Source organism: Schistocerca serialis, chromosome 1 (assembly GCF_023864345.2).
Source record: "Schistocerca serialis cubense isolate TAMUIC-IGC-003099 chromosome 1, iqSchSeri2.2, whole genome shotgun sequence".
NCBI lineage: Eukaryota > Metazoa > Arthropoda > Insecta > Orthoptera > Acrididae > Schistocerca > Schistocerca serialis.
In genome coordinates this window covers 2204911-2227448 of record NC_064638.1, presented here as the reverse complement: position 1 = coordinate 2227448, position 22538 = coordinate 2204911, and positions in this window count along the sequence as shown.

Sequence of the window (22538 nt, the reverse complement as noted above, 5' to 3'; positions counted from 1 at the left end):
AGAGTCTCTATTCTTGTACTTAAGGCGGCATTGTGCCTTTTGTATTTAATTCCGATGCGATATCTGTGTTTCATCGTCAATGTGAAGGGCCAAGGAATAAACTGAACCTGCAGAGGTGTAGCGGAAACTAATACTGGACTCATAGGGAATGCTCAAAGCACCGACTGTAAGAAGAGTCTCTATTCTTGTACTTAAGGCGGCATTGTGCCTTTTGTTTTTAATTCCGATGCGATTTCTGCGTTTCATCGTCAATGTGAAGGTCCAAGGAATAAACTGAACCTGCAGAAGTGTAGCGGAAACTAATACTGGTCTCACAGGGAATGCTCAAAGCACCGATTGTAAGAAGAGTCTCTATTCTTGTACTTAAGGCGGCATTGTGCATTTTGTATTTAATTCCGATGCGATTTCTGTGTTTCATTGTCAATGTGAAGGTCCAGGGAATAAACTGAACCTGCAGAGGTGTAGCGGAAACTAATACTGATCTCACAGGGAATGCTCAAAGCACCGACTGTAAGAAGAGTCTTTATTCTTGTACTTAAGGCGGCATTTTACCTTTTGTATTTAATTCCGATGAGATTTCTGTGTTTCATCGTCAATGTGAAGGTCCAAGGAATAAACTGAACCTGCAGAGGTGTAGCGGAAACTAATACTCGTCTTACAGGGAATGCTCAAACTACCGACAGTAAGAAGAGTCTCTATTCTTGTACATAAGGCGGCATTGTGTCTTTTGTATTTAATTCCGATGCGTTTTCTGTGTTTCATCGTCAATGTGAAGGTCCAAGGAATAAACTGAACCTGCAGAGGTGTAGCGGAAACTACTACTGGTCTCACAGGGAATGCTCAAAGCACCGACTGTAAGAAGAGTCTCAATTCTTGTACTTAAGGCGGAATTGTGCCTTTTGTATTTAATTCCGATGCGATTTCTGTGTTTCATCGCCAATGTGAAGGTCCATGGAATAAACTGAACCTGCAAAGGTGTAGCGGTAACTAATACTGGTCTCACAGGGAATGCTCAAACACCGACTGTAAAAAGAGTCTCTATTCTTGTACTTAAGGCGGCATTGTGCCTTTTGTATTTAATTCCGATGCGATTTCTGTGTTTCATCGTCAATGTGAAGGTCCAAGGAGTAAATTGAACTTGCAGAGGTGTAGCGGAAACTAATACTGGTCTCACAGGGAATGCTCAAATCACCGACTGTAAGAAGAGTCTCTATTCTTGTACTTAAGGCGGCATTGTGCCTTTTGTATTTAATTCCGATGCGATTTCTGTGTTTCAGCATCAATGTGAAGGTCCAAGGAATAAACTGAACCTGCAGAGGTGTAGCGTAACCTAATACTGGTCTCACAGGGAATGCTCAAAGCACCGACTGTAAGAAGAGTCTCTATTCTTGTACTTAAGGCGGCATTGTGCCTTTTGTATTTAATTCCGATGTAATTTCAGTGTTTCATCGTCAATGGGAAGGTCCAAGGCATACATTGAACCTGCAGTGGTGAATCGGAAAATAATACTGGTCTCACAGGGAATGCTCAAAGCACCGACGGTAAGAAGAGTCTCGATTCTTGTACTTCAGGAGGCATTGTGCCTTTTGTATTTAATTCCGAAGCGATTTCTGTGTTTCATCGTCAATGTGAAGGTCCAAGGAATAAACTGAACCTGCAGAGGTGTAGCGGAAACTAATACTGGTCTCACAGGGAATGCTCAAAGCACCGACTGTAAGAAGAATCTCTATTCTTGTACTTAAGGCGGCATTGTGCCTTTTGTATTTAATTCCGATGCGATTTCCGTGTTTCATCGTCAATGTGAAGGTCCAAGGAATAAACTGAACCTGCAGAGGTGTAGCGGAAACTAATACTGGTCTCACAGGGTATGCTCAAAGCAACGACTGTAAGAAGAGTCTGTAATCTTGTACTTAAGGCGGCATTGTGAATTTTGTATTTAATTCCAATGTAATTTCGGTGTTGCATCGTCAATGTGAAGGTCCAAGTAATACATTGAACCTGCAGTGGGGTATCGGAAACGAATACTGGTTTCACAGGGATGCTCAAAGCACCGACTGTAAGAAGAGTCTCTATTCTTGTATTTAAGGCGGCATTGTGCCTTTCGTATTTAATTCCGATGCGATTTCTATGTTTCATCGTCAATGTGAAGGTCCAAGGAATAAACTGAACCTGCAGACGTGTAGCGGAAACTAATACTGGTCTCACAGGGAATGCTCAAAGCACCGACTGCAAGAGGAGTCTCTATTCTTGTACTTAAGGCAGCATAGTGCGTTTTGGATTTCATTCCGATGCGATTTCTGTGTTTCATCGTCAATGTGAAGGTCCAAGGAATAAACTGAACGTCCAGAAGTGTAGCGGAGACTAATACTGGTCTCACAGGAAATGCTCAAAGCACCGACTGTAAGAAGAGTCTCTATTCTTGTACTTAAGACGGCATTGTGCATTTAATATTTAATTCCGATGCGATTTCTGTGTTTCATCGTCAATGTGAAGGTCCAAGGAATAAACTGAACCTGCAGAAGTGTAGCGGAAAGTAATACTGGTCTCACAGGGAATGCTCAAAACACCGACTGTAAGAAGAGTCTCTATTCTTGTACTTAAGGCGGCATTGTGATTTTTGTATTTAATTCCGTTGTAATTTCTGTTTTTCATCGTCAATGTGTACGTCCAAGGAATAGATTGAACCTGCAGTGGTGTATCGGATACTATTACTGGGCTCACATGGAATGCTCAAAGTACCGACTGTAAGAAGAGTCTCTAATCTTGTACTTAAGGCGGATTTGTGCCTTTTGTATTTAATTCCGATGTAATTTCAGTGTTTCATCGTCAATGTGAATGTCCAAGGAATTCATTGAACCTCCAGTGGTGTATCGGAAACTATTACTGGTCTCACAGGGAATGCTCAAAGCACCGACGGTAAGAAGAGTCTCTATTCTTGTACTTAAGGCGGCATTGTTCCTTTTGTATTTAATTCCCATGTAATATCTGTGTTTCATCGTCAATGTGTATGTCCAAGGAATAGGTTGAACCTGCAGCGGTGTATCGGGTATTACTTCTGGTCTCACAGGGAATGTTCAAAGCACCGCCTGTAAGAAGAGTCTCTAATCTTGTGCTTAAGGCGGCATTGTGCCTTTTGTATTTAATTCCGATGCGATTTCTGTGTTTCATCGTCAATGTGAAGGTCCAAGGAATTAACTGAACCTGCAGAGGTGTAGCGGAAACTAATACTGGACTCACAGGGAATGCTCGAAGCACCGACTGTAAGAAGAGTCTCTATTCTTGTACTTAAGGCGGCATTGTGCTTTTGTATTTAATGCCGATGCGATTTCTGTGTTTCATCGTCAATTTGAAGGTCCATGGAATAAACTGAACCTGCAGAGGTGTAACGGAAACTAATACTGGTCTCACAGGGAATGCTCAAAGCACCGACTGTAAGAAGAGTCTCCATTCTTGTACATAAGGCGGCATTGTGCCTTTTGTATTTAATTCCGATGCGATTTCTGTGTTTCATCGTCAATGTGAAGGTCCAAGGAATAAACTGAACCTGCAGAGGTGTAGCGGAAACTAATACTGGTCTCACAGGGAATGCTCAAAGCACCGACTGTAAGGAGAGTCTCTATTCTTGTACTTAAGGCGGCATTGTGCCTTTTGTATTTAATTCCGATGTAATTTAAGTGTTTCATCGTCAATGGGAAGGTCCAAGGAATACATTGAACCTGCAGTGGTGAATCGGAAACTAATACTGGTCTCACAGGGAATGCTCAAAGCACCGACGGTAAGAAGAGTCTCGATTCTTGTACTTCAGGAGGCATTGTGCCTTATGTATTTAATTCCGAAGCGATTTCTGTGTTTCATCGTCAATGCGAAGGTCCAAGGAATAAACTGAACCTGCAGAGGTGTAGCGGAAACTAATACTGGTCTCACAGGGAATGCTCAAATCACCGACTGTAAGAAGAGTCTCTATTCTTGTACTTAAGGCGGCATTGTGCCTTTTGTATTTAATTCCGATGCGATTTCTGTGTTTCAGCATCAATGTGAAGGTCCAAGGAATAAACTGAACCTGCAGAGGTGTAGCGTAACCTAATACTGGTCTCACAGGGAATGCTCAAAGCACCGACTGTAAGAAGAGTCTCTATTCTTGTACTTAAGGCGGCATTGTGCCTTTTGTATTTAATTCCGATGTAATTTCAGTGTTTCATCGTCAATGGGAAGGTCCAAGGCATACATTGAACCTGCAGTGGTGAATCGGAAAATAATACTGGTCTCACAGGGAATGCTCAAAGCACCGACGGTAAGAAGAGTCTCGATTCTTGTACTTCAGGAGGCATTGTGCCTTTTGTATTTAATTCCGAAGCGATTTCTGTGTTTCATCGTCAATGTGAAGGTCCAAGGAATAAACTGAACCTGCAGAGGTGTAGCGGAAACTAATACTGGTCTCACAGGGAATGCTCAAAGCACCGACTGTAAGAAGAATCTCTATTCTTGTACTTAAGGCGGCATTGTGCCTTTTGTATTTAATTCCGATGCGATTTCCGTGTTTCATCGTCAATGTGAAGGTCCAAGGAATAAACTGAACCTGCAGAGGTGTAGCGGAAACTAATACTGGTCTCACAGGGTATGCTCAAAGCAACGACTGTAAGAAGAGTCTGTAATCTTGTACTTAAGGCGGCATTGTGCCTTTTGTATTTAATTCCAATGTAATTTCGGTGTTGCATCGTCAATGTGAAGGTCCAAGTAATACATTGAACCTGCAGTGGGGTATCGGAAACGAATACTGGTTTCACAGGGATGCTCAAAGCACCGACTGTAAGAAGAGTCTCTATTCTTGTATTTAAGGCGGCATTGTGCCTTTCGTATTTAATTCCGATGCGATTTCTATGTTTCATCGTCAATGTGAAGGTCCAAGGAATAAACTGAACCTGCAGACGTGTAGCGGAAACTAATACTGGTCTCACAGGGAATGCTCAAAGCACCGACTGCAAGAGGAGTCTCTATTCTTGTACTTAAGGCAGCATAGTGCGTTTTGGATTTCATTCCGATGCGATTTCTGTGTTTCATCGTCAATGTGAAGGTCCAAGGAATAAACTGAACGTCCAGAAGTGTAGCGGAGACTAATACTGGTCTCACAGGAAATGCTCAAAGCACCGACTGTAAGAAGAGTCTCTATTCTTGTACTTAAGACGGCATTGTGCATTTAATATTTAATTCCGATGCGATTTCTGTGTTTCATCGTCAATGTGAAGGTCCAAGGAATAAACTGAACCTGCAGAAGTGTAGCGGAAAGTAATACTGGTCTCACAGGGAATGCTCAAAACACCGACTGTAAGAAGAGTCTCTATTCTTGTACTTAAGGCGGCATTGTGATTTTTGTATTTAATTCCGTTGTAATTTCTGTTTTTCATCGTCAATGTGTACGTCCAAGGAATAGATTGAACCTGCAGTGGTGTATCGGATACTATTACTGGGCTCACATGGAATGCTCAAAGTACCGACTGTAAGAAGAGTCTCTATTCTTGTACTTAAGGCGGATTTGTGCCTTTTGTATTTAATTCCGATGTAATTTCAGTGTTTCATCGTCAATGTGAATGTCCAAGGAATTCATTGAACCTCCAGTGGTGTATCGGAAACTATTACTGGTCTCACAGGGAATGCTCAAAGCACCGACGGTAAGAAGAGTCTCTATTCTTGTACTTAAGGCGGCATTGTTCCTTTTGTATTTAATTCCCATGTAATATCTGTGTTTCATCGTCAATGTGTATGTCCAAGGAATAGGTTGAACCTGCAGCGGTGTATCGGGTATTACTTCTGGTCTCACAGGGAATGTTCAAAGCACCGCCTGTAAGAAGAGTCTCTAATCTTGTGCTTAAGGCGGCATTGTGCCTTTTGTATTTAATTCCGATGCGATTTCTGTGTTTCATCGTCAATGTGAAGGTCCAAGGAATTAACTGAACCTGCAGAGGTGTAGCGGAAACTAATACTGGACTCACAGGGAATGCTCGAAGCACCGACTGTAAGAAGAGTCTCTATTCTTGTACTTAAGGCGGCATTGTGCTTTTGTATTTAATGCCGATGCGATTTCTGTGTTTCATCGTCAATTTGAAGGTCCATGGAATAAACTGAACCTGCAGAGGTGTAACGGAAACTAATACTGGTCTCACAGGGAATGCTCAAAGCACCGACTGTAAGAAGAGTCTCCATTCTTGTACATAAGGCGGCATTGTGCCTTTTGTATTTAATTCCGATGCGATTTCTGTGTTTCATCGTCAATGTGAAGGTCCAAGGAATAAACTGAACCTGCAGAGGTGTAGCGGAAACTAATACTGGTCTCACAGGGAATGCTCAAAGCACCGACTGTAAGGAGAGTCTCTATTCTTGTACTTAAGGCGGCATTGTGCCTTTTGTATTTAATTCCGATGTAATTTAAGTGTTTCATCGTCAATGGGAAGGTCCAAGGAATACATTGAACCTGCAGTGGTGAATCGGAAACTAATACTGGTCTCACAGGGAATGCTCAAAGCACCGACGGTAAGAAGAGTCTCGATTCTTGTACTTCAGGAGGCATTGTGCCTTATGTATTTAATTCCGAAGCGATTTCTGTGTTTCATCGTCAATGCGAAGGTCCAAGGAATAAACTGAACCTGCAGAGGTGTAGCGGAAACTAATACTGGTCTCACAGGGAATGCTCAAAGCACCGACTGTAAGAAGAATCTCTATTCTTGTACTTAAGGCGGCATTGTGCCTTTTGTATTTAATTCCGATGCGATTTCCGTGTTTCATCGTCAATGTGAAGGTCCAAGGAATAAACTGAACCTGCAGAGGGGTAGCGGAAACTAATACTGGTCTCACAGGGAATGCTCAAAGCAACGACTGTAAGAAGAGTCTGTATTCTTGTACTTAAGGCGTCATTGTGCCTTTTGTATTTAATTCCAATGTAATTTCGGTGTTGCATCGTCAATGTGAAGGTCCAAGTAATACATTGAACCTGCAGTGGGGTATCGGAAACAAATACTGATCTCACAGGGATGCTCAAAGTACCGACTGTAAGAAGAGTCTCTATTCTTGTACTTAAGGCGGCATTGTGCCTTTCGTATTTAATTCCAATGTAATTTCGGTGTTGCATCGTCAATGTGAAGGTCCAAGTAATACATTGAACCTGCAGACGTGTAGCGGAAACTTATACTGGTCTCACAGGGAATGCTCAAAGCACCGACTGCAAGAGGAGTCTCTATTCTTGTACTTAAGGCAGCATAGTGCGTTTTGGATTTCATTCCGATGCGATTTCTGTGTTTCATCGTCAATGTGAAGGTCCAAGGTATAAACTGAACGTCCAGAGGTGTAGCGGAGACTAATACTGGTCTCACAGGAAATGCTCAAAGCACCGACTGTAAGAAGAGTCTCTATTCTTGTACTTAAGGCGGCATTGTGCATTTAATATTTAATTCCGATGCGATTTCTGTGTTTCATCGTCAATGTGAAGGTCCAAGGAATAAACTGAACCTGCAGAAGTGTAGCGGAAAGTAATACTGGTCTCACAGGGAATGCTCAAAGCACCGACTGTAAGAAGAGTCTCTATTCTTGTACTTAAGGCGGCATTGTGATTTTTGTATTTAATTCCGTTGTAATTTCTGTTTTTCATCGTCAATGTGTACGTCCAAGGAATAGATTGAACCTGCAATGGTGTATCGGATACTATTACTGGGCTCACATGGAATGCTCAAAGTACCGACTGTAAGAAGAGTCTCTATTCTTGTACTTAAGGCGGATTTGTGCCTATTGTATTTAATTCCGATGTAATTTCAGTGTTTCATCGTCAATGTGAATGTCCAAGGAATTCATTGAACCTCCAGTGGTGTATCGGAAACTAATACTGGTCTCACAGGGAATGCTCAAAGCACCGACGGTAAGAAGAGTCTCTATTCTTGTACTTAAGGCGGCATTGTTCCTTTTGTATTTAATTCCCATGTAATATCTGTGTTTCATCGTCAATGTGTATGTCCAAGGAATAGGTTGAACCTGCAGAGGTGTATCGGGTATTACTTCTGGTCTCACAGGGAATGTTCAAAGCACCGCCTGTAAGAAGAGTCTCTAATCTTGTGCTTAGGCGGCATTGTGCCTTTTGTATTTAATTCCGATGCGATTTCTGTGTTTCATCGTCAATGTGAAGGTCCAAGGAATTAACTGAACCTGCAGAGGTGTAGCGGAAACTAATACTGGTCTCACAGGGAATGCTCGAAGCACCGACTGTAAGAAGAGTCTCTATTCTTGTACTTAAGGCGGCATTGTGCTTTTGTATTTAATTCCGATGCGATTTCTGTGTTTCATCGTCAATGTGAAGGTCCAAGGAATAAACTGAACCTGCAGAGGTGTAGCGGAAACTAATACTGGTCTCACAGGGAATGCTCAAAGCACCGACTGTAAGAAGAGTCTCCATTCTTGTACTTAAGGCGGCATTGTGCCTTTTGTATTTAATTCCGATGTAATTTTAGTGTTTCATCGTCAATGTGAAGGTCCAAGGAATACATTGAACCGGCAGTGGTGTATCGGAAACTAATACTGGTCTTACAGGGAATGCTCAAAGCACCGACTGTATGAAGAGTCTCTATTCTTGTACTTAAGGCGGCATTGTGCCTTTTGTATTTAATGCCGATGCGATTTCTGTGTTTCATCGTCAATGTGAAGGTCCAAGGAATAAACTGAACCTGCAGAGATGTAGCGGAAACTAATACTGGTCTCACAGGGAATGCTCAAAACACCGACTGTAAGAAGAGTCTCTATTCTTGTACTTAAGGTGGCATTGTGCGTTTTGGCTTTAATTCCGATGCGATTTCTGTGTTTCATTGTCAATGTGAAGGCGCAAGGAATAAGTTGAACCTGCAGAGGTGTAGCTGAAACTAATACTGGTCTCACAGGGAATGCTCAAAGCACCGACTGTAAGAAGAGTCTCTATTCTTGTACTTAAGGCGGCATTGTGCCTTTTGTATTTAGTTTAGATGTAATTTCACTGTTTCATCGTCAATGGGAAGGTCCAAGGAATAAACTGAACCTGCAGAGATGTATCGGATACTATTACTTGTCTCACAGGGAATGCTCAGAGCACCGACTGCAAGAAGAGTCTCTATTCTTGTACTTAAGGTGGCATTGTGCGTTTTGGATTTAATTCCGATGCGATTTCTATGTTTCATCGTCAATGTGAAGGTCCAAGGAATAAACGGAACCTGCAGAGGTGTAGCGGAGACTAATACTGGTCTCACAGGGAATGCTCAAAGCACCGACAGTAAGAAGAGTCTCTATTCTTGTACTTAAGGCGGCATTGTGCCTTTAATATTTAATTCCGATGCGATTTCTGTGTTTCATCGTCAATGTGTAGGTCCATGGAATAAACTGAACCTGCAGAGGTGTAGCGGAAACTAATACTGGTCTCACAGGGAATGCACAAAGCACCGACTGTAAGAAGAGTCTCTATTCTTGTACTAACGGCCGCATTGTGCCTTTTGCATTTAATTCCGATGCGATTTCTGTGTTTCATCGTCAATGTGAAGGTCCAAGGAATAAACTGAACCTGCAGAGGTGTAGCGGAAACTAATACAGGTCTCACAGGGAATGCTCAAAGCACCGACTGTAAGAAGAGACTCTATTCTTGTACTTAAGGCGGCATTGTGCCTTTTGTATTTAATTCCGATGTAATTTCTGTTTTTCATCGTCAATGTGTACGTCCAAGGAATAGATTGAACCTGCAGTGGTGTATCGGATACTATTACTGGTCTAACATTCAATGCTCAAAGCACCGACTGTAAGAAGAGTCTCAATTCTTGTACGTATGGCGGATTTGTGCCTTTTGTAGTTAATTCCGATGTAATTTCAGTGTTTCATCGTCAATGTGACTGTCCAAGGAATTCATTGAACCTCCAGTGGTGTATCGGAAACTAATACTGGTCTCACAGGGAATGCTCAAAGCAACGACGGTAAGAAGAGTCTCTATTCTTGTACCTAAGGCGGCATTGTTCCTTTTGTATTTAATTCCGATGTAATTTCTGTGTTTCATCGTCAATGTGTATGTCCAAGGAATAGGTTGAACCTGCAGTGGTGTATCGGATATTATTACTGGTCTCACAGGGATTGCTCAAAGCACCGACTGTAAGAAGAGTCTCTAATCTTGCACTTAAGGCGGCATTGTGCCTTTTGTATTTAATTCCGATGCGATTTCTGTGTTTCATCGTCAATGTGAAGGTCCAAGGAATAAACTGAACCTGCAGAGCTGTAGCCGAAACTTATACTGGTCTCACAGGAAATGCTCAAAGCACCGACTGTAAGAAGAGTCTCTATACTTGTACTTAAGGCGGCATTGTGCATTTTGGATTTAATTCCGATGCCATTTCTGTGTTTCATCGTAAATGTGAGGGGTCCAAGGAGTACATTGAACCTGCAGTGGTGTATCGGAAACTAATACTGGTCTCACAGGGAATGCTCAAAGCACCTACTGTAAGAAGAGTCTCTATTCTTGTACTTAAGGCGGCATTGTGCCTTTTGTATTTATTTCCGATGCGATTTCTGTGTTTTATCGTCAATGTGAAGGTCCAAGGAATAAACTGATCCTGCAGAGGTGTAGCGGAAACTAATACTGGTCTCACAGGGAATGCTCAAAGCACCGACTGTAAGAAGAGTCTCAATTCTTGTACTTATGGCGGCATTGTGCGTTTTGGATTTAATTCCGATGCCATTTCTGTGTTTCATTGTCAATGTGAAGGTCCAAGGAATACATTGAACCTGCAGTGGTGTATCGGATAGTAATACTGGTCTCACAGGGAATGCTCAAAGCACCGACTGTAAGAAGAGTCTCTATTCTTGTACTTAAGGCGGCATTGTGCGTTTTGGATTTAATTCCGATGCCATTTCTGTGTTTCATCGTCAATGTGAAGGTTCAAGGAATACATAGAACCTGCAGTGGTGTATCGGAAACTAATACTGGTCTCACAGGGAATGCTCAAAGCACCGACTGTAAGAAGGGTCTCTATTCTTGTACTTAAGGCGCATTGTGCGTTTTTGATTTAATTCCGATGCGATTTCTGTGTTTCATCGTCAATGTGAAGTTCCAAGGAATACATTGAACCTGCAGTAGTGTATCAGAAACTAATACTGTTCTCACAGGGAATGCTCAAATCAGCGACGGTAAGAAGAGTCTCTATTCTTGTACTTAAGGCGGCATTGTGCATTTGTATTTAATTCCGATGCAATTTCAGTGTTTCATCGTCAATGTGAATGTCCAAGGAAATCATTGAACCTCCGGTGGTGTATCGGAAACTAATACTGGTCTCACAGGGAATGCTCGAAGCACCGACGGTAAGAAGGGTCTCTATTCTTGTACTTAAGGCGGCATTGTTACTTTTGTATTTAATTCCGTTGTAATTTCTGTGTTTCATCGTCAATGTGTATGTCCAAGAAATAGATTGATCCTGCAGTGGTGTATCGGATACTATTACTGGTCTCACAGGGAATGCTCAAAGCACCGACTGTAAGAAGAGTCTCTATTCTTGTACTTAAGGCGGCATTGTGCCTTTTGTATTTAATTCCGATGCGATTTCTGTGTTTCATCGTCAATGTGAAGGTCCAAGGAATAAACTGAACCAGCAGAGGTGTAGCGGAAACTAATACTGGTCTCACAGGGAATGCTCAAGGCACCGACTGTAAGAAGAGTCCCTATTCTTGTTCTTAAGGCTTCATTGGGCCTTTTGTATTTAATTCCGATGCGATTTCTGTGTTTCATCGTCAATGTGAAGGTCCAAGGAATAAACTGAACATGCAGAGGTGTATCGGATACTAATACTGGTCTCACAGGGAATGCTCAAAGCACCGACTGTAAGAAGAGCCTCTATACTTGTACTTAAGGCGGCATTGTGCGTTTAGGATTTAACTCCGATGCCATTTCTGTGTTTCATCGTCAATGTGAAGGTCCAAGGAATACATTGAAATTGCACTGGTGTATCGGAAACTAATACCGGTCTCACAGGGAATGCTCAAAGCTCCGACTGTAAGAAGAGTCTCTATTCTTGTACTTAAGGCGGCATTGTGGCTTTTGTATTTGATTCCGATGCGATTTCTGTGTTTCATCGTCAATGTGAAGGTCCAAGGAATACATAGAACCTGCAGTGGTGTATCGAAAACTAATACTGGTCTCACAGGGAATGCTCAAAGCACCGACTGTAAGAAGAGTCTCTATTCTTATACTTAAGGCGGCATTGTGCCTTTTGTATTTAATTCCGATGCGATTTCAGCGTTTCATCGGCAATGTGAAGGTCCAAGGAATACATTGAACCTGCAGAGGTGTAGCGGAAACTAATACTGGTCTCACAGGGAATGCTCAAAGCACCAACTGTAAGAAGAGTCTCTATTCTTGTACTTAAGGCGGCATTGTGCCTTTTGTATTTAATTCCAATGCGATTTCTGTGTTTCATCGTCAATGTGAAGGTCCAAGGAATACATAGAACCAGCAGTGGTGTATCGGAAACTAATACTGGTCTCACAGGAAAGGATCAATGCACAGATTCTAAGAAGTCTCACTCTTCTTGCACTTAAGGCGGCATTGTGCTTTTTGTATTTAATTCCGATGCGATTTCTGTGTTTCATCGTCAATGTGAAGGTCCAAGGAATACATTGAACCTGCAGTGGTGTATCGGAAACTAGTACTGGTCTCACAGGAAAGGATCAAAGCACAGACTCTAAGAAGTCTCACTCCTCTTGCACTTAAGGCGGCATTGAGCCTTTTTTATTTCATTCCGATCTAATTTCGGTGTTTCATCGTCAATGTGGATGTCCAAGGAATACATTGAACCTGCAGTGGTGTATCGCAAACTAATACTGGTCTCACAGGGAGTGCTCAAAACACCGACTGTAAGAAGAGGCCCCATTCGTGTACTTATGGAGGCATTGTGCCTTTTGTATTTAATTCCGATGCGATTTCTGTGTTTCATCGTCAATGTGAAGGTCCAAGGAATACATAGAACCTGCAGTGGTTTATCGGAAACTAATACTGGTCTCACAGGAAAGGATCAAAGCACAGACTATAAGAAGTCTCACTCTTCTTGCACTTAAGGCGGCATTGAGACTTTTTTATTTAATTCCGATCTAATTTCAGTGTTTCATCGTCAATGTGTATTTCCAAGGAATACATTGTACCTGCAGTGGTGTATCGCAAACTAATACTGATCTCACAGGGAGTGCTCAAAACACCGACTGTAAGAAGAGTATCTACTCTTGTACTTATGGAGGCATTGTGCCTTTTGTATTTAATTCCGATGCTATTACGGTGTTTCATCATCAATGTGAAGGTCCAAGGAATACATAGAACCTGCAGTGGTGTATCGGAAACTAATACTGGTCTCACAGGAAAGGATCAATGCACAGACTCTAAGAAGTCTCACTCTTATTGCACTTAAGGCGGAATTGTGCATTTTGTATTTAATTCCGATGCGATTTCTGTGTTTCATCGTCAATGTGAAGGTCCAAGGAATACATTGAACCTGCAGTGGTGTATCGGAAACTAATACTGGTCTCACAGGAAAGGATCAAGCACAGACTCTAAGAAATCTCACTCTTCTTGCTCTTAAGGCGGCATTGAGAATTTTTTATTTAATTCCGATCTAATTTCAATGTTTCATCGTCAATGTGTATGTCCAAGGAATACATTGAACCTGCAGTGGTGTATCGCAAACTAATACTGGTCTCACAGGGAGTGCTCAAAACACCGACTGTAAGGAGAGTCTCTATTCTTGTACTTATTGAGGCATTGTGCCTTTTGTATTTAATTCCGATGCGATATCTGTGTTTCATCGTCAATGTGAAGGTCCAAGGAATACATTGAACCTGCAGTGGTGTATCGGAAACTAATACTGGTCTCACAGGAAAGGATCAAAGCACAGACTGTAAGAAGTCTCACTCTTCTTGCACTCAAGGCGGCATTGAGCCTTTTTTTTTTATTCCGATCTAATTTCAGTGTTTCATCGTCAATGTGTATGTCCAAGGAATACGTTGAACCTGTAGTGGTGTATCGCAATCTAATATTGGTCTCACAGGGAGTGATGAAAACACCGACTGTAAGAAGAGTCTCTATTCTTGTACTTATGGAGGCATTGTGCCTTTTGTATTTAATTCCGATGCGATTTCTGTGTTTCATCGTCAATTTGAAGGTCCAAGGAATTCATTGAACCTGCAGTGGTGTATCGGAAACTAATACTGGTCTCACAGGAAAGGATCAAAGCACAGACTCCAAAAAGTCTCACTCTTCTTGCACTTAAGGCGGCATTGAGCCTTTTTTATTTAATTCCGATCTAATTTCAGTGTTTCATCGTCAATGTGAAGGTCCAAGGAATACATAGAACCTGCAGTGGTGTATCGGGAACTAATACTGGTCTCACAGGAAAGGATCAATGCACACACTCTAAGAAGTATCACTCTTCTTGCACTTAAAGCGGCATTGTGCCTTTTGTATTTAATTCCGATGCGATTTCTGTGTTTCATCGTCAATGTGAAGGTCCGAGGAATACATTGAACCTGCAGTGGTGTATCGGAAGCTAATACTGGTCTCACAGGAAAGGATCAAAGCACAGACTCTAAGAAGTCTCACTCTTCTGGCACTTAAGGCGGCATTGAGCCTTTTTTATTTACTTCCGATCTAATTTCAGTGTTTCATCGTCAATGTGTATGTCCAAGGAATACATTGAACCTGCAGTGGTGTATCGCAAACTAGTACTGGTCTCACAGGGAGTGCTCAAAACACCGACTGTAAGAAGAGTCTCTATTCTTGTACTTATGGAGGCATTGTGCATTTTGTATTTAATTCCGATGCGATTTCTGTGTTTCATCATCAATGTGAAGGTCCAAGGAATACATTGAACCTGCAGTGGTGTATCGGAAACTAATACTGGTCTCACAGGAAAGGATCAAAGCACAGACTGTAAGAAGTCTCACTCTTCTTGCACTTAAGGCGGCATTGAGCCTTTTTTTTTTATTCCGATCTAATTTCAGTGTTTCATCGTCAATGTGTATGTCCAAGGAATACGTTGAACCTGCAGTGGTGTATCGCAAACTAATATTGGTCTCACAGGGAGTGCTCAAAACACCGACTGTAAGAAGAGTATCTATTCTTGTACTTATGGAGGGATTGTGCCTTTTGTATTTAATTCCGATGCTATTACGGTGTTTCATCGTCAATGTGAAGGTCCAAGGAATACATAGAACCTGCAGTGGTGTATCGGAAACTAATACTGGTCTCACAGGAAAGGATCAATGCACAGACTCTAAGAAGTCTCACTCTTATTGCACTTAAGGCGGAATTGTGCATTTTGTATTTAATTCCGATGCGATTTCTGTGTTTCATCGTCAATGTGAAGGTCCAAGGAATACATTGAACCTGCAGTGGTGTATCGCAAACTAATACTGGTCTCACAGGGAGTGCTCAAAACACCGACTGTAAGGAGAGTCTCTATTCTTGTACTTATGGAGGCATTGTGCCTTTTGTATTTAATTCCGATGCGATTTCTGTGTTTCATCGTCAATGTGAAGGTCCAAGGAATACATTGAACCTGCAGTGGTGTATCGGAAACTAATACTGGTCTCACAGGAAAGGATCAAAGCACAGACTCTAAGAAGTCTCACTCTTCTTGCACTTAAGGCGGCATTGAACCTTTTTTTTTTATTCCGATCTAATTTCAGTGTTTCATCGTCAATGTGTATGTCCAAGGAATACGTTGAACCTGCAGTGGTGTATCGCAAACTAATATTGGTCTCACAGGGAGTGATGAAAACACCGACTGTAAGAAGAGTCTCTATTCTGGTACTTATGGAGGCATTGTGCCTTTTGTATTTAATTCCGATGCGATTTCTGTGTTTCATCGTCAATTTGAAGGTCCAAGGAATTCATTGAACCTGCAGTGGTGTATCGGAAACAAATACTGGTATCACAGGAAAGGATCAAGCACAGACTCGAAGAAATCTCACTCTTCTTGCTCTTAAGGCGGCATTGAGAATTTTTTATTTAATTCCGATCTATTTTCAGTGTTTCATCGTCAATGTGTATGTCCAAGGAATACATTGAACCTGCAGTGGTGTATCGCAAACTAATACTGGTCTCACAGGGAGTGCTCAAAACACCGACTGTAAGGAGAGTCTCTATTCTTGTACTTATGGAGGCATTGTGCCTTTTGTATTTAATTCCGATGCGATTTCTGTGTTTCATCGTCAATGTGAAGGTCCAAGGAATACATTGAACCTGCAGTGGTGTATCGGAAACTAATACTGGTCTCACAGGAAAGGATCAAAGCACAGACTGTAAGAAGTCTCACTCTTCTTGCACTTAAGGCGGCATTGAGCCTTTTTTTTTTATTCCGATATAATTTCAGTGTTTCATCGTCAATGTGTATGTCCAAGGAATACGTTGAACCTGCAGTGGTGTATCGCAAACTAATATTGGTCTCACAGGGAGTGATGATAACATCGACTGTAAGAAGAGTCTCTATTCTTGTACTTATGGAGGCATTGTGCCTTTTGTATTTAATTCCGATGCGATTTCTGTGTTTCATCGTCAATTTGAAGGTCCAAGGAATTCATTGAACCTGCAGTGGTGTATCGGAAACTAATACTGGTCTCACAGGAAAGGATCAAGCACAGACTCTAAGAAATCTCACTCTTCTTGCTCTTAAGGAGGCATTGAGAATTTTTTATTTAATTCCGATCTAATTTCAGTGTTTCATCGTCAATGTGTATGTCCAAGGAATACATTGAACCTGCAGTGGTGTATCGCAAACTAATACTCGTCTCACAGGGAGTGCTCAAAACACCGACTGTAAGGAGAGTCTCTATTCTTGTACTTATGGAGGCATTGTGCCTTTTGTATTTAATTCCGATGCGATTTCTGTGTTTCATCGTCAATGTGAAGGTCCAAGGAATACATTGAACCTGCAGTGGTGTATCGGAAACTAATACTGGTCTCACAGGAAAGGATCAAAGCACAGACTGTAAGAAGTCTCACTCTTCTTGCACTTAAGGCGGCATTGAGCCTTTTTCTTTATTCCGATCTAATTTCAGTGTTTCATCGTCAATGTGTATGTCCAAGGAATACGTTGAACCTGCAGTGGTGTATCGCAAACTAATATTGGTCTCACAGGGAGTGATGAAAACACCGACTGTAAGAAGAGTCTCTATTCTTGTACTTATGGAGGCATTGTGCCATTTGTATTTAATTCCGATGCGATTTCTGTGTTTCATCGTCAATTTGAAGGTCCAAGGAATTCATTGAACCTGCAGTGGTGTATCGGAAACTAATACTGGTCTCACAGGAAAGGATCAAAGCACAGACTCTAAGAAGTCTCACTCTTCTTGCACTTAAGGCGGCATTGAGCCTTTTTTATTTAATTGCGATCTAATTTCAGTGTTTCATCGTCAATGTGAAGGTCCAAGGAATACATAGAACCTGCAGTGGTGTATCGGAAACTAATACTGGTCTCACAGGAAAGGATCAATGCACAGACTCTAAGAAGTATCACTCTTCTTGCACTTAAAGCGGCATTGTGCCTTTTGTATTTAATTCCGATGCGATTTCTGTGTTTCATCGTCAATGTGAAGGTCCAAGGAATACATTGAACCTGCAGTGGTGTATCGGAAACTAATACTGGTCTCACAGGAAAGGATCAAAGCACAGACTCTAAGAAGTCTCACTCTTCTGGCACTTAAGGCGGTATTGAGCCTTTTTTATTTAATTCCGATCTAATTTCAGTGTTTCATCGTCAATGTGTATGTCCAAGGAATACATTGAACCTGCAGTGGTGTATCGCAAACTAGTACTGGTCTCACAGGGAGTGCTCAAAACACCGACTGTGAGAAGAGTCTCTATTCTTGTACTTATGGAGGCATTGTGCATTTTGTATTTAATTCCGATGCGATTTCTGTGTTTCATCATCAATGTGAAGGTCCAAGGAATACATTGAACCTGCAGTGGTGTATCGGAAACTAATACTGGTCTCACAGGAAAGGATCAAAGCACAGACTCTAAGAAGTCTCACTCTTCTTGCACTTAAGGCGGCATTGAGCCTTTTTTATTTAATTCCGATCAAATTTCATTGTTTCATTGTCAATGTGTATGTCCAAGCAATACATTGAACCTGCAGTGGTGTATCGCAAACTAATGCTGGTCTCACAGGGAGTGCTCAAAACACCGACTGTAAGAAGAGTCTCTATTCTTGTACTTATGGAGGCATTGTGCCTTTTGTATTTAATTCCGATGCGATTTCTGTGTTTCATCGTCAATGTGAAGGTCCAAGGAATACATTGAACCTGCAGTTGTGTATCTGAAACTAATACTGGTCTCACAGGAAAGGATCAAAGCACAGACTCTAAGAAGTCTCACTGTTCTTGCACTTAAGATGGAATTGAGCCATTTTTATTTAATTCCGATCTAATTTCAGTGTTTCATCGTCAATGTGTATGTCCAAGGAATACATTGAACCTGCAGTGGTGTATCGCAAACTAATACTGGTCTCACAGGGAGTGCTCAAAACTTCGACTGTAAGAAGAGTCCCTATTCGTGTACTTATGGAGGCATTGTGCCTTTTGTATTTAATTCCGATGCGATTTCTGTGTTTCATCGTCAATGTGAAGGTCCAAGGAATACATAGAACCTGCAGTGGTTTATCGGAAACTAATACTGGTCTCACAGGAAAGGATCAAAGCACAGACTATAAGAAGTCTCACTCTTCTTGCACTTAAGGCGGCATTGAGACTCTTTTATTTAATTCCGATCTAATTTCAGTGTTTCATCGTCAATGTGTATTTCCAAGGAATACATTGTACCTGCAGTGGTGTATCGCAAACTAATACTGGTCTCACAGGGAGTGCTCAAAACACCGACTGTAAGAAGAGTATCTATTCTTGTACTTATGGAGGCATTGTGCCTTTTGTATTTATTTCCGATGCTATTACGGTGTTTCATCGTCAATGTGAAGGTCCAAGGAATACATAGAACCTGCAGTGGTGTATCGGAAACTAATACTGGTCTCACAGGAAAGGATCAATGCACAGACTCTAAGAAGTCTCACTCTTATTGCACTTAAGGCGGCATTGTGCATTTTGTATTTAATTCCGATGCGATTTCTGTGTTTCATCGTCAATGTGAAGGTCCAAGGAATACATTGAACCTGCAGTGGTGTATCGGAAACTAATACTGGTCTCACAGGAAAGGATCAAGCACAGACTCTAAGAAATCTCACCCTTCTTGCTCTTAAGGCGGCATTGAGAATTTTTTATTTAATTCCGATCTAATTTCAGTGTTTCATCGTTAATGTGTATGTCCAAGGAATACATTGAACCTGCAGTGGTGTATCGCAAACTAATACTGGTCTCACACGGAGTGCTCAAAACACCGACTGTTAGAAGAGTCCCTATTCGTGTACTTATGGAGGCATTGTGCCTTTTGTATTTAATTCCGATGCGATTTCTTTGTTTCATCGTCAATGTGAAGGTCCAAGGAATACATAGAACCTGCAGTGGCTTATCGGAAACTAATACTGGTCTCACAGGAAAGGATCAAAGCACAGACTATAAGAAGTCTCACTCTTCTTGCACTTAAGGCGGCATTGAGACTTTTTTATTTAATTCCGATCTAATTTCAGTGTTTCATCGTCAATGTGTATATCCAAGGAATACATTGTACCTGCAGTGGTGTATCGCAAACTAATACTGGTCTCACAGGGAGTGCTCAAAACACCGACTGTAAGAAGAGTATCTATTCTTGTACTTATGGAGGCATTGTGCCTTTTGTATTTATTTCCGATGCTATTACGGTGTTTCATCGTCAGTGTGAAGGTCCAAGGAATACATAGAACCTGCAGTGGTGTATCGGAAACTAATACTGGTCTCACAGGAAAGGATCAATGCACAGACTCTAAGAAGTCTCACTCTTATTGCACTTAAGGCGGCATTGTGCATTTTGTATTTAATTCCGATGCGATTTCTGTGTTTCATCGTCAATGTGAAGGTCCAAGGAATACATTGAACCTGCAGTGGTGTATCGGAAACTAATACTGGTCTCACAGGAAAGGATCAAGCACAGACTCTAAGAAATCTCACTCTTCTTGCTCTTAAGGCGGCATTGAGAATTTTTTATTTAATTCCGATCTAATTTCATTGTTTCATCGTCAATGTGTATGTCCAAGGAATACATTGAACCTGCAGTGGTGTATCGCAAACTAATACTGGTCTCACAGGGAGTGCTCAAAACACCGACTGTAAGGAGAGTCTCTATTCTTGTACTTATGGAGGCATTGTGCCTTTTGTATTTAATTCCGATGCGATTTCTGTGTTTCATCGTCAATGTGAAGGTCCAAGGAATACATTGAACCTGCAGTGGTGTATCGGAAACTAATACTGGTCTCACAGGAAAGGATCAAAGCATAGACTCTAAGAAGTCTCACTCTTCTTGCACTTAAGGCGGCATTGAGCCTTTTTTTTTATATTCCGATCTAATTTCAGTGTTTCACCGTCAATGTGTATGTCCAAGGAATACGTTGAACCTGCAGTGGTGTATCGCAAACTAATATTGGTCTCACAGGGAGTGATGCAAACACCGACTGTAAGAAGAGTCTCTATTCTTGTACTTATGGAGGCATTGTGCCTTTTGTATTTAATTCCGATGCGATTTCTGTGTTTCATCGTCAATTTGAAGGTCCAAGGAATTCATTGAACCTGCAGTGGTGTATCGGAAACTAATACTGGTCTCACAGGAAAGGATCAAAACACAGACTCTAAGAAGTCTCACTCTGCTTGCACTTAAGGCGGCATTGAGCCTTTTTTATTTAATTCCGATCTAATTTCATTGTTTCATCGTTAATGTGAAGGTCCAAGGAATACATAGAACCTGCAGTGGTGTATCGGAAACTAATACTGGTCTCACAGGAAAGGATCAATGCACAGACTCTAAGAAGTATCACCCTTCTTGCACTTAAAGCGGCATTGTGCCTTTTGTATTTAATTCCGATGCGATTTCTGTGTTTCATCGTCAATGTGAAGGTCCAAGGAATACATTGAACCTGCAGTGGTGTATCGGAAACTAATACTGGTCTCACAGGAAAGGATCAATGCACAGACTCTAAGAAGTATCACTCTTCTTGCACTTAAAGCGGCATTGTGCCTTTTGTATTTAATTCCGATGCGATTTCTGTGTTTCATCGTCAATGTGAAGGTCCAAGGAATACATTGAACCTGCAGTGGTGTATCGGAAACTAATACTGGTCTCACAGGAAAGGATCAAAGCACAGACTCTAAGAAGTCTCACTGTTCTTGCACTTAAGATGGCATTGAGCCATTTTTATTTAATTCCGATCTAATTTCAGTGTTTCATCGTCAATGTGTATGTCCAAGGAATACATTGAACCTGCAGTGGTGTATCGCAAACTAATACTGGTCTCACAGGGAGTGCTCAAAACACCGACTGTAAGAAGAGTCTCTATTCTTGTACTTATGGAGGCATTGTGCCTTTTGTATTTAATTACGATGCAATTTCTGTGTTTCATCGTCAATATGAAGGTCCAAGGTATACATTGAACCTGCAGTGGTGTATCGGAAACTAATACTGGTCTCACAGGAAAGTATCAAAGCACAGACTCTAAGAAGTCTCACTCTTCTTGCACTTAAGGTGGCATTGAGCCTTTTTTATTTAATTCCGATCTAATTTCAGTGTTTCATCGTCAATGTGAGGGTCCAAGGAATACATAGAACCTAGAGTGGTGTATCGGAAACTAATACTGGTCTCACAGGAAAGGATCAATGCACAGACTCTAAGAAGTATCACTCTTCTTGCACTTAAAGCGGCATTGTGCCTTTTGTACTTAATTCCGATGCGATTTCTGTGTTTCGTCGTCAATGTGAAGGTCCAAGGAATACATTGAACCTGCAGTGGTGTATCGGAAACTAATACATGTCTCACAGGAAAGGATCAAAGCACAGACTCTAAGAAGTCTCACTCTTCTTGCACTTAAGGCGGCATTGAGCCTTTTTTAATTAATTCCGATCTAATTTCAGTGTTTCATCGTCAATGTGTATGTCCAAGGAATACATTGAACCTGCAGTGGTGTATCGCAAACTAATACTGGTCTCACAGGGAGTGCTCAAAACACCGACTGTAAGAAGAGTCTCTATTCTTGTACTTATGGAGGTATTGTGCCTTTTGTATTTAATTACGATGCAATTTCTGTGTTTCATCGTCAATGTGAAGGACAAGGAATACATTGAACCTGCAGTGGTGTATCATAAACTAATACTGGTCTCACAGGATAGGATCAAAGCACAGACTCTAAGAAGTCTCACTCTTCTTGCACTTAAGGCGGCATTGAGCCCTTTTTATTTAATTCCGATCTAATGTCAGTGTTTCATCGTCAATGTGTATGTCCATGAAATACATTGAACCTGCAGTGGTGTATCGGAAACTAATACTGGTCTCACAGGGAGTGCTCAAGACACCGACTGTAAGAAGAGTCTGTATTCTTGTACTTATGGAG